The sequence below is a fragment of the Cebus imitator genome, unplaced genomic scaffold (assembly GCF_001604975.1).
Source record: "Cebus imitator isolate Cc_AM_T3 unplaced genomic scaffold, Cebus_imitator-1.0 Scaffold39, whole genome shotgun sequence".
Lineage (NCBI taxonomy): Eukaryota > Metazoa > Chordata > Mammalia > Primates > Cebidae > Cebus > Cebus imitator.
Window position 1 is genome coordinate 11865540 of NW_016107354.1, and position 10857 is coordinate 11876396.

At 38.0% G+C, this 10857-nt stretch overlaps 1 long non-coding RNA gene across 1 annotated transcript in view; it reads right to left on the reverse strand.

The window, feature by feature from the left end:
* LOC108302320 overlaps positions 1-10857 on the reverse strand; it is a 52868-nt gene that overhangs the window by 8572 nt on the left and 33439 nt on the right. The gene's annotated exons all lie outside the window — the stretch shown is intronic.

Consider the following 10857-nt stretch of genomic DNA (forward strand, 5'->3'; position numbering starts at 1 on the left):
AAAACAGTCTCTTTTTTATTGTGGTAAAAAATATATAACATAAAAGAAAACACCTTATTTGATAAGGTAAAGTTTTATATCAGATCAACCTTTGAATTGACTAAAAGACCTTTCAGGAGAGCTGGTTCATATCAAAACATATCTTCACATCAGTCACTGCATAGAGACCACTTTTATTTTATGTCCAATCACATCCTTTTAGATAAATAGAGAAAAATGAGGTTTGTACGAGACCAAATCCCATTGAAGACCAGAATCTAGGCTGTTATCTCTCGGGTGGGTTCAGGGAAAATTTGTGAGCCCTTTGCTTAGGGGCTTCTCTTCTATCTACTTTCTGTTGCCTGTTAAGTTTCCAAAGGTAAAAGAAAAATGACTCACTTGCTAGAAACATAATATATATGTATTATTAGCAAATTGGCATCCTCTACATTTAAAATATGTGATTATATATACAAATGTATGTGTGTGTGTATATATATTTATATAAAATATATGTAATTGACTGTATATATTCAATTATTCTGAAGCCCCCTTCCCAGCTGTTCCCACAAAAATGTCTCAGGTGCTGGGAAAAGAAATAGGTAATGTCCTCACCCTCCTTTATCTCTGCTATCCACCCACTTGTGACTTTTATTTTTCAGCCATAAAATATCTTCATTATCTGAAGAAATCATAAGACTGCAGTCTTGCAGAAATGAAAATCTTGTCTTATCATGGTTTAATTTTTTTAGTGTGGAGATACAATTTTTCATATTTGGATGAGCTGCTGGCTTGCCTCCAATAAGAGAACTTCAATTTATCTGCAGTTCATTCTGACCGACTGCCTCGTAGGGACCTCAGTGGCCAGGGTAGTATTTAATTTGTCCCAGAACAGCCTGAAGCTATGATAAATTCACAACTACCTCTTTCCCCTTAATACACATGTGATTTGTTGACATGTTTATATAACATTCTGGGAATAGAGACTGATTTATAAACATTTTGTAATGCAAAATAGATTTGAGCACAGCACTGTGCAAGTCATGGTTTGTGAATTGCTAATAGGCCACAAGTTTGACTTAAATATACATCACATCCCGAGACATTAATCAATTCCTAGAGCTGAGTGAACACAAGGCTTGTCCTTCTGGGACACAAAATGCCAATTTTGAAGAAAGGAATTATAATAAGGAGCACATAAGCATTCTAGACCTTGAAGCTCTTAGCAGCAGCATGTCTTTTGTTTCATTTTTGAATGAAAAGCATTTGCAAGAAGAAACTCATGGTAGATTCAGTCTGACTTTTTTAAAAAAGGGATAAATATAGTGGTTTTACATTTATATAAAATATCCAATTGTTTGGCTATTTGTTGATTCCCAAATACTTGGTCTTTGGACAACATAATGAAAAACTCCTCTTATATGTAAAATATCTCCAAGGCTGAGCCTATCATGAAAAATTAATGGATGTATGAGTAGGAGAAAATGGAATCTTTTCCTTGTTCCTTTTCTCTTTGTGTTTTGTTGTTAAATACTGTTAAAACACTGGTACTTTTTCTTTGTCTATGTTTCCAATATACACGATTAAAAAAAAAAAAAATTCTATCGCATTAAAATACATTTGAAGTTCTTGAAGATGCCAACACTTTTAAAGTATTTTCTCATCTATCCTTTAGTGATCTGTTCAGCATCAGGTGAAAAATCTTAAGTAACCTGGTATCCTCTGCATTTTAAAGATGAGATAACAGAGATTTAGAGTTTAAATGACTAGTCAAGGATATTTAGCTAGGAAGTGGTAGAACTGTGAGATAGAAAATCAGATATTCACGTTACAAGATTAGGGCTCTCCCTGATTGTGATCATTGTTAATGCAATTACTTCCCTGGTTATATATTTTAGGTATTTTTTAAATAAAGTGATTCCTCAGACTTTAAAAATGGTAGTGAACTCTCCAATAAAAGTAAGTTGCAAAAAATGAAAGTACATTACTAAAATTAAAAAAAAAAAATGCTATAGAGTACCCACTATATTAAACCAAGAGAATTTAAGAACTTTTGAATTTCCCTTTGGTGTTTCTGTTTCCAGTTATAAGATCCCCCTTTGAAACTAAATAACTTACTCCCCAGGCTACTGGCCAATGTTTTGGCCAGTTGAAGCCTGACCCAAGGGTGGTAACATTCAGAATTTCTCTATAAAAACCTGTTTTAGGGGAACACATCTCCAGGATGCTAGTTGTTTTCTTCTATGTGAAGAGACCTCAGTGAATCTTCACCTTAGTCTATCTCTTGGGGGACACATCAGACTGTAGCAGGTCCCCATTTCTCCTTCATCTGTTCTTTTAATACATTCATTCATGTGTTCATTGTTCTCCTTCCCTACCTTCTTCCTTTGCATTCTTTATTTTCTTCCTTCCCTCTTCCCTTCCACTTCATCTATTTAGTCTATTAACATCTTTGTGACATTTTTCTTCCATGTTGGGTTACTCCAATCTAGAGAGAGAGGAGAAGAGACTTATCTGTTTAGCACATTTGAAAAGAGTGAACAGGGCATAGGCGTACTCAGCTCTTCTACTTTAATTTACGTTTTGAAATAGTCTTCCTGCTCTATTCCTCCAAGGCTAGGCTCTTCGCCTATGAGGGATAGGATGGGAGGCTTGTCACAGTTTAGTGTGGCTGAGATTAGGTTGATAAGTCTGTCTAATTCTTAGACACATACATCAAGTGGGCCTGCTCAACTTTTATCTGTCAAAATGAGATATTCAGGCATCCTCCTGTCACTCCTCAGCCTTATTATTTTTAATTTGTTCAAATCCTAGGGAAATTTCAGAACTGCCATTTATTGAGCATGCTTAAAAATTTTAATAGCGATAATCCCAGCGTTTGTATATCTTGTAAACTATATATTTATTTTTAACTCTGGAGCATTTGCTAGACAAATGTATTTCAAAACCCTGCAATAGAGATAATAATAATTGCAGCTGACATGGTACTGTGGTACTTTACTTGTTTTATCTCAATGAATCTTCATTATCTTGGTTTTGATGAATACATGTATTATCTTCAGCTTTAGGTAAACAACTGAGATTTGAATCTTGTATCTTCTCTGAATTAGAATATTTCCCTTTACTGACACAGCAGCATATAAATGGAACTGTCTAATGCATAAAAGGATGATTGGATGGGGAAAGATTCTATACTGTGCCTTCAAATTGAAACTGCCATTGCAAAAGTTATAACTGAGAGAATTATTGCAGTGGAAGAGATCTGACCTAAATGACTCCATCTTGCTTCTAACCTCCAAGCTGTTTTCATTCATTCCTGCACATGGGCCAAACTGACTTTGGAAGGAACTCAGTTTAAAGTTTAACTTTGAAACAAAGATGATAATTGCCCTTTGCCAAAACAAAACCCCTTCCTGCCTAGGGACTAGACTGCCTTTGTAGGAGTAACAGAATAGTTACAAGATTCAAAATTATGGTTTAGGGGTCATTCAGCTGGAGGCTGAAAGATTCTGAACCTCCTCGAATCATTCCTGGGGATAACATCACTACTATAAAACCTAAGATCAGTGCTTGTGATATTTTGCATACCCTGCACTTAATGGATCAGCTGGCACCAACCAGATCGATAAACTGGTTCTTCTTATCTTGCGACCCCCACCTAGGAACTGACTTAGTGAAGAGGACAGCTTCAACTCCCTATGATTTCATCTCTGATCTGCCCAATCAGCACTTCCTACTTTCCAACCTCCTACCTACCAAATTGTCCTTAACAACTCCATCCCCAAATTTTCAGGGAGATTGATTTGAGTAATAACTCATCTCCCACATGGTGTGGCCAGCCTCATATCAGCCAAACTCTTTCTTTACTGAAATGTTCTGATCTTTATTTGTGCAATAGGCAGGAAGAACCTATTGGGCAGCTACAAGATCCCCCTTTGGAACAAAATGACTTACTCCCCAGGCTACTGGAAAGCTCTGGCTGTCACCCGTCAGCAATCAGCCCCCTTGGGGACAGGCAGCAGGCAGCAGACAATAGTTTGCTCATTCATCCTTGCTCTAGACAATGGAGAGTCAGTGAAAGCTTTTGCACTGAACTTGTTCGTTCTCCCTGACACCACCGAGCGTTTTGCCTACACCATTATTTCCCTTCTTTTACTTTCAGGCTGTAACAAAATACCTGATGCGGGGTGATATATAAACAACTGAAATTTATTTCTCACACTTCTGGAGGTGGAGAAGTCTATAATCAAAGTGCCAGCATGTTGAGTTTCTGATAGAGTCAAGTTTCTCTGCTTCTAGCATGCCACTTCGTTGCTCCATTTTCTGAAGATAAAACACTGTGGCCTTATATGGCAAAGAAAAGCTGAACTCACTCTCTTAAGGCTTTTATAAGTCCCATCCATGAGGGCTTCCCATTTATGACTTAATCATCTCCTAAAGGCCTTTCTTCTTAATACTATCATATTGGCCATTAAATTTCATCACATCAATTTGGGGGGCAAATCAGATCATAGCAGGCCCCCATTTCATCCTTCATCCATTATTTTATATATTCATTCATTTGTTCATTGTCCTCCTTCCTTCCCTTCTTTCTGCCCTTCCCTTTTTTATTCCTTTCCCTTCCCTCCCTCACCCCTCCCACCTCTTGTATTTATCCTATTAACATCTTTCTGACATTCTTCTTGCCAGTTACTGAAGCCTTGATCTGGATCATTGACTCTTCCACCTTCTGTTTGACTGGCTCAACAACTGCAATTTTGTCTCCTAGTAAATTAAACTTAAGCAATTGCTGACAGAAAAGCAGCTCTTAAATGACAGTGTACGTTATTTCTCAACAGGGCTCTGTTTCCCCTCACGTTTATGAGATAATTGGAAATAAATCTGTGAGCATAAAAAAATAAAAGGAGTCAAAAGATGCTAAGACGATTTTACGCCAGACTCCATTAGAATCTCTTAGAACTTCTGTACCAGAATATAGAGCTGAATTTCTTCACCACTTCTTATATTTTAAATAATGTTCTTCTGGGATAAATATTATTTGAGAATGAAATATAAGCCATATAGAAAAATATTGTAGACTTAGATATAATTGTCACAGTAGATCCTAATTCATAAACAGTAAATACTTATTACTTAGCATTGTCAGAAAAATGATATATTCTGCTTAATCTAAAATTCTGTTTACTAAAGCATGTTAAATAGTCTAGTTATAAACTATCAATTTTAAATAAAAATATTAAAATTTTTTACTGAAGGAAATTAATTTTTTATGATTCAAAATGTTTTTATCTCTAGATTCAGTCTGGTAGGTTTAAAGCCCTAGCATTACTACATCTTTGAGTGAATATCAAACTTTCTAAGCTTTGTGTATCTCATCTATAAAGTTGGGACTATGATAATTTCTAACCTCATGGAATTATGGTACAAACTGAATAGAAATAATTTACATCACATACCTGGAATAGCTTCAGAGCATTTAATTGGTGTGGTGGATTTTAAATATGTCCACAAAGTCTTCTATACTTTTCTCTTTAAGAGGTGGAGCTTAATTCCCATTTCATTGACAGCTGCTATAATTAGTGATTTACTTCCAATGAATAGGCTACAAAAGTTTTCATAATATGTCACTTCCTGTGCTAGTCATTTCCTGTGTCCTGGTTGCTCTCTTGAGTCACCAGCTTCAGGGGAGAATCCAGCTGCATGTAACTAGGACACATAGCTGCTGGATTGAGAGGCACACATGGTGAGGAACTAAGGCCTTCGGTAAATAACCAGCAAGAAATTGAATCCTGCCAAAAATCATGTGAAGGAGTTTATAAACAGATGCCACAGATTTCCCATGACTAAACTGTCATCATTTTGACTGCAACCTCATGAGAGACCCTGAGCTAGAACTACCCAGCTATCCACTTCTGGACTCATAACCCTCAAAAACTATGAGAGATAATAAGTATTTATTGCTTTGCATTTGGGCATTGTTTGTCATGCAGCAGCAGATGATGATTAATGTAATAAGCACTTAAGATTTGTTAGCCATTATTATTATTCATTCACTCTCAGTAGTTGTGTTGAAGCACCTGAGCACACCCATCTTTTATTTGGAGTCCCATAAAGCTCCAGTTGTTTAAAGCTGGACAAACCATTTTATGTTAGTGCTTTGACCTGATTTTAAGGTGGTTTCTAAATTTAGAACTAGCTATGAGTTAGATGCCCTCACTTTATAAAGAACAGCTTGATAACTTCATTTTCTAGAGCAGGATGATGATTTTAAAGAAAGTGACAGAAGATACTACTGCTCAAGTTTCATTGATGTCCAAAATAAAGGGGTGAGCATGTGTTCACTTGCTATATATAAGTATACTTCACATGCCATGAGTCTGCTTATTCCCCTTGATCAAATGAGATCCCCAAAGCTCAGAGAACGTAAATGATTTTCTAAGGTACTACGGGAATAAGACTACAGGATGAGGATTTGGACCTGGTTTTATCTGACTTCAAATCTGGTATTTTGGTTACCTTATGCCTCTGAGGAAGAAAAAGATGGGATCAGAGCCCAGATTCAAATGATATCAAGCAACTCTCTCATGGGTAGACTGTTCTGTTAATGAAGTATTACCCCTAGTTTTGTTCCTAGTGAAGGCCAATGGTTCTGTACACCCCTGCATGTACACACACACACACACACACAGAGATCATATGCTTGATCCCAGTGAGACTTTTTCCAATAGTATATGGAAGGTCTTGGTGAGGAACAGAGGGAAACAGATGAGCAGATGGATGACTCAGTACAACCTATCACATTGGTTAGGAAATTCAATTTCAGGCATACTTGCTTTGCTGAGAATGAGTCAGTTGTTCGTTCTCTTCTATAGCACTTCGAAGATTTGCTTGAACAGGTCACGGTTGTCATAGGAAATGGAAGAGCATAAAGAATAAGGAAAACAATACACGAAAAATATTTTGGTATTTATCAAACATAAAGTTTAGTGTCATTTCACTATATTCCCCATGAAATAAGATTTTCCAAGAATATTTTTTAGTGAACAAAGGGATAAACTGATAGCCTTAACTTATATGAATGTCTTTTTTGGGGGGGAAAAGTGCTCTAAGTCTTTTTTAAATAGTATAGATATTTAAAAGTTCTTTCTGTCTACTAAGGGATTTGAATTGTTCCTGTTCCTCCTAAGAAATGGGTTGACATTTCTACTTTATTGATTTTTTTTTCAAAGTAGGCATCTCAGCCACTAGTCACTTTAAAAAAAAGAATTCTATCACATCTTACCAGATTGATACTTGATAATAGTAAAGTTCCAACTACTACCCAGTCATTAGAGGTCTGATATCTAACCCCTGGAGTATGATTTCTTAAAAGTAAAGTCAGAGGTGATGATTACTCAGATGGTGACGTAATTCTAGAAATGCGAGCTAATAACTTTATTTGGATCAGCTTTACAGTCATGAGGGAACGGAAGGTTACCACTCAAATGGCTCTTGGGTCAGTCTATCTGTGAGACACATCTGCTATGTGAATTCCAGACTCATACCCAGCAGCCTACTTGTAACATCCACTTGGATATTTGGCATTGCAAACTTATCTTATCCCAGACCAACTTCCTGAATTCCCTCTCTGCTCCTCCTGCACTCTTCCCTATTTCACTAAGTGCCAACTCTCTCCTTACCCTTTTGAGGCCACAGCTACTGCAATGTTTAACTCCTTTTCTGCCCTACAATGCACATAAATAATCTATAGAAATTCTGTCAGCTCTGTCTTCAAAATATAAATGGAATCCAACAGCCTCTCACCATTTCCATGGTTTCTTCCCACGTCCAAGTTATCTGCAGTTTTATATGTGGATTATTATAATAGCCTCCTAATTATCTTTACTTTTTCACTGACCATCTCTTGACTGTTTTCAAGTCAGCAGCTACAGTGATCTTTCCAAGGGTGTGAATCAGAACTTGTCACTCCTTTATTTTATTCCTTCCAATAGTTTCTCATCACTCAAAGCCAAGCACTTATAATGGCACACAGGGCCCTAGTGACCTATTTCTTCTACCTCGACCTCTTTAACTTCATTTCTCATTCACTCTCTAATGCAGTTGCCTTTTAACCTCTTTATCTTCTTTGAGCAAGCAGTCATACTCCGACCCCACAGGCCCTTTGCACTTGTTGTCCCATCTTCCTGAGACACACACACGCACCCCTTATCTTTCTCTCTCTCACTGGATAAACTGAATAAAATCATAGACACATCTATCTTTCTACCTTTTCCCTGAACAATAGTCCTTCTCTCTCCACATTAATCTGCCTTTAAACTTTTTCTTTCTACAGCATTTAAAACTGCCTCATTTTATAGATAGAATAAATATACACATAAATATTCATTTTCACAGATCCATATACGTGGATGAGTTATAATTCATTTTCTCTACTTCTATCAGAATGTAAGCTACATAGATAGTATTTACATTTACATTTTCTTATTGCTGCATCCCCAGGTCTTAGAAAAATGCTTGACGTGAAATATGTATTTAATGGATATTTGTTAAATAAATAAATTAAATCTTTATCAAGCTGAAATTATTCCTACTGGAAGCACTACTCTTGAAAACCTTTTCAGCCACATTTTTTCTCACATTGCAAGGGACCTTAGACACTCAGTGTATCTTCCTAATTTTGCAAGTGGCTATTCAATATAACCAGAAAGAAATAGCCATTGTCTTAGGCCTTGTAGTAAATAACTAAAATATTAAGGTCCAGACGTCAGTTCCCTAACTATTACTGGGTATGATGTTCTATAGTCTTAAAACATGTCAGAAACCTCCAGCAGAAACTGTAGAGGGTCTAACATTAGAGAGAATGTAGATATTACATCAATAGGGCCAATTCCAGGATTTCACAAGGACACTTGCAACACCAATAGGCAACAGAGTTCACTGGGAAATTAGGGCAGGAAAAAAATAACAGATTCTGGTGACATTGCAGAGAAATGGGAACAATTATACACCATTGATGGGAGTGTAAATTAGTTCAACCATTATGGAAATCAGTGTGGTGATTCCCCAAAGAGCTAAAATCAGAACTACCATTCAACCCAGCAATCCCATTACCATGGATATACCGAGAGGAATACGAATCATTCTACCATAAAGAAACATGCATGTGAATGTTCACTGCAGCATTTTTCACAATGGCAAAGACATGGAATCAACCTAAATGTCCATCAATGACAGATTGGATAAAGAAAATGTGGGTCATATACACCATGGAATGCTATATAGCAAGACCTTGTCTTTTGCGGGAATATAGATGGAGCTGGAGGCCATTATCCTTAGAATACCAATGCCGGAGTGGATGACCCAAGATGGCCAAATAGGAATAGCTCTGGATTGCAGTTCCCGGCGAAAATGCAGAGGGTGAGTGATCACTGCATTTCCAAACAAATTTTTACCAAGAGATTCCAGGATGGAATAGTGCCATGAGTCTCCAGCACAGCTGTTTCAGCTGGCGCAGCGGGTCTCCACATAAAATCTCACACAAATCTGAGTGCCGTGTTAACTGGCACCTGGAATGCATGGGAGACAGAGTTGCCCCTTCAACAGAAGAAAAGTGAACTGAAACAGGGAGCCAGGTGATCTGGCTTTGCCAGTCCCATCCCCACAAAGACCAGCAATCTGAAACACTCTGGATTGAGAGTTTCACAGTAAGCACAGCTGGACCCAGGACAGTCCAGCTCTGTTGGGGGGAAGGGCTTAGCCATTACCAAAGCAGTCCATTACTACTGAGGCAGTCTGCCATTACTGAGGCAGTCCACCATTACCAAGGCAGTCTGCCATTACAGAGACAGTCTGCCATTACTGAGTCAGATGGCCATTACTGAGGCAGTTCTAACTATACCTCTATAAACACAACTGCAAGGAAGTTCACATAACAGCTATGAAGAGCCCATGGCAGCTCAGCAACACCTCTGCTGGCAGACTGTGACTAGACTACCTCCTTACTGGGCAGGGCATCTCTGAAAAAGGGCAGCAGCACATCAGGAACTTATAAATAAAGCCCCACCTTCCCAGGACAGAGGACCTGGGAAAAAAAGGCAGTTACGAGTTCCACTGCAGCAGACTTAAATGTGCCTGCCCAGCAGCTCTGAATAGGACAACAGGGCTCACAGCTCAGCACTTGAGCTTCTATAAGGGACAGTCTCCTCACGCAGCTCCCTCACCCCTGTATATCCAAAGAGACATGTAATAAAGGAGAGCTCAGGTTGACATCTGGTGGGTATCCTTCTGGAACAAAGATAATAGAAGAAGAAACTGACAGCAACCCTTACTGTTCTGCAGCCACTGCAGGTGATCCCCAGGCAATCAGGGTCTGGAGTGGACCTCCAGCATTCCTACAGCAGAGGGTCCTGACTGTCAGAAAGAAAACTAAAAAACAGAAAGAAATAACTTCATCATCAAGAAAAAGGGTGTCCACTCAGAGACCCCATCTGAAAATTGCCAACTACAAAGACCACAGATAGATAAATACACAAAGATGGGAAGAAACGAGTGCAAAAAGGATGAAAACACCCAAAACCAGAACACCTCTCCTCCTCCAAGGGATTACAACTCCTCACCAATAAGGGAACAAGGCTGAATGGAGAATGAGTCTGATGAATTGACAGAAACAGGCTTCAGAAGTTGGGTAATAACAAAATTCTCTGAGCTAAAAGAATGTGTTCTAAATGCAAAGAAACTAAGAACCTTGAAAAAAGGTTTGACAAAATGCTAAAGAGAATAAACAGCTTAGAGAGGAATATAAATGAATTGATGGAGCTGAAAAACAACCCGAGAACTTCATGAAGGATACACAAGTTTCAGTAGCTGAATCAACCAAGC